Source organism: Eimeria maxima, genomic scaffold, assembly GCF_000499605.1.
Source record: "Eimeria maxima Weybridge genomic scaffold, Emw_scaff280, whole genome shotgun sequence".
In the NCBI taxonomy this organism is placed as follows: Eukaryota; Apicomplexa; class Conoidasida; order Eucoccidiorida; family Eimeriidae; genus Eimeria; species Eimeria maxima.
Window position 1 is genome coordinate 1,117 of NW_013563765.1, and position 2,913 is coordinate 4,029.

A 2,913-nucleotide genomic window follows, 5' to 3' on the forward strand; every position below is an offset into this window, starting at 1 on the left:
TTTATTTATTTATTTATTTATTTATTTATTTATTTATTTATTTATTTATTTATTTATTTACATTGTATAGGCATTAACATTACAATTTCCTTCTATAGAGGTATTAGCACAAGAAATGCCTATAATAGATATAGATAATTTATATTTAGCTGTACGTACAGCTAAGGAGGAGATAGCTAGTGTATATAATAAGGAATTAATAGATTTATATAATGAATTAATAAAGGAGGAAGAAGAGGAAGAAAAAGAGAAAGAAAAGAAGAAAAAAGAGAAAAAAAAACAAGAAAAAGAAGAAAAAGAAGAAGAAGAGGAGGAGACACTAGATGCAAAAGCAATAGCAAGAAGGAGACTACGTAATACATTATTAAGATTTATAGCAGCAGCAGCAACAAATCCATTAGCAGAGAAGGATACACCATTAGCATCAGTAGATCCATCAGCAGCAGCAGCAGCAGCAGCAGCAGCAGCAGCAGCAGAAGAAATTGTATATAAACAATATATAAATAGTAAATGTATGACGGATAAATATTCAGCATTTCTTCTTATTGCTAATTTTAATTCACCAATAAGAGACAAAGTATTCAATTCTTTCTTTGAGGAAGCAAAAGGTACGTTGTCTCCTTCTCCTGCTGCTGTTGCTGCTGCTGCTGCTGTTGCTGCTGCTGCTGCTGCTGCTGTTTTTTTTTTCTTCTTTTTTCCCTTCTATAAGGACCCTAGTTGACCAAAAAACACCAAAAACACCACAAGAAAGCGCATAATCACCAACAGCAGCAGCAGCAGCAGCAGCAGCATCAGGTGCAGCATGAGCAGCAAACATATTTGTGTGTATATATAGGTGATGAATTATTGATGGATAAATATTTTAGAGGAGAAGGTAGTTCAGATATACCTAATCAAGTAGAGAGAGTCGTGTCTTTACAAAGACACGAATTATTTAATTATAAAAATCCTAATCGTCTTCGTTCCCTATTTAATTCTTTTATATATAATCATATACATTATCATAGAATTGATGGACAAGGATACAAACTTATTGCTGATGCTGTTATTAAGGTATGCCCTCCTCCTCCTCCTCCTCCTCCTTCTTCTTCTTCTTCTTCTTCTTCTCCTGATCCTATTGATAGTTGTTGTACTCCTGCAGCTGCTGTATTCGTTATATTGCTGTCTTGCTGCTGCTGCTGCTGCTGTATTGCTGCTGCTGCTGCTGTATTCGTTATACTGCTGTTGCTGCTGCTCCTGTCTTGCTGCTGCTGCTGTTTATTACTTATATAATCATATAATTGATTGTTAAGGATACCAACTTATTGCTGATGCTTCTATTAGGCTATGTTGTCTTCCTGCTGCTGCTGCTGTCTCTGTTGTCTTCCTGCTGCTGCTGCTGTCTCTGTTGTCTTCCTGCTGCTGCTGCTGTCTTTGTTGTCTTCCTGCTGCTGCTGCTGTCTTTGTTGTGTTGCTGTATGTGTTTTTCTCCTTGTTGCTGTTGATGTCTCTTCTTCTGTCTGCTGCATTTGCTGCACCTCTTGCTGTTGCTGCACTATTGCTGCACCTCTTGCTGCTGCTGCTGCTGCTGCTGCTGCTGCTGCTGCTGCTGCATGTAGGTGGATGCATTTAATCCTCAAGTAGCAGCAAGATTAGCGGGTGCTTTCTTACAATGGCAAAGATATGATAAAAGGAGACAGCAGCAGCAGCAGCAGCAGCTGCTGCGCATAAAGGAGACACCTGGATTATCTCCTGATACATTAGAGATCGTACAAAGGGCACTGCATGCACAGCAACCTGCAGATACACAGCAACAATCTTAATTAATTATTAGCTAGCTAGCTACCTAGCTACCTAGCTAACTAGCTAGCTAGCTAGATGGATTGATGGATGGGTGGCTAGCTAGCTAGCTAGCTAGCTAGATTGGTGGATAGATAGGTGGCTAGCTAGCTAGCTAGCTAGCTAGTTGTAGGTATTGCTAACTAGCTAGCTAGCTAGATAGCTAGCTAGCTAAATTGCTAGATATAAGCAGCTAGCTAGGCCCAGTCAGGCCAGCAAGGAGGGGGAACCCCAGGAAGGGGGCCCCCAACAAGGGTGGGGCCCCTATGGGTTCAGCATGGGGGGACCCCACCTAACCCTGTAGGGGAGAGACTTCGTATAAATATTAATTACTTATATAAATAATTAATTAGGTAGTAAAGGAGACAGTTGTACTTTTATTTATTTATTTATTTATTTATTTATTTAATTATATATATAATAGTATATTAAGTTAATTATTCCTCTATTAATATAGGTATATATACTATATTAGTAGTAGTATATAAATTATTATTAATATAAATATATTAATATAAATAAATAATAATATATATAAATAAATATAAATAAATAAATAAATATAAATAAAATATAATTATATTGTATATATTAATTAGGTTACATAAGAACAAACATAAAGGGGGTAGATGGGGGCCCCCCATGCTGAACCCATAGGGGCCCCACCCTTGTTGGGGGCCCCCCAATCTAGCTTCTTATTGCAAGGAGACAAAAGGGGAGACAAAAAAGGGGACAATTAAGGGGACAAAAAAGGAGACAATTAAGGAGACAAAAAGAAAAAAAAAAGAGGAGACAGTTTGAGGCAAAAAATGTCTAAAAAAGGAGAAAAAAGGAGACACTTAATGAGGTGTGGGGCCCCAGACCCCCCAACTGTCTCCTTTTTCTCTCCAGGTGTCAGGCAGCAGCTGCAGCAGCTGCAGCAGCAGCAGCTGCTGCTGCTGCTACTGCAGCAGCTGCTGCTGCTATAGAGAGACACTTCCTTGTATGTTGAATACTTTTACTAAGTCTGGGCTGTAACGACCTGTACAACAGCAACAAAAAAAAGCCCCAAAAAAAATGCATGCATAAAAAAAAAAAAAAAAAAAAAAAAAAAAA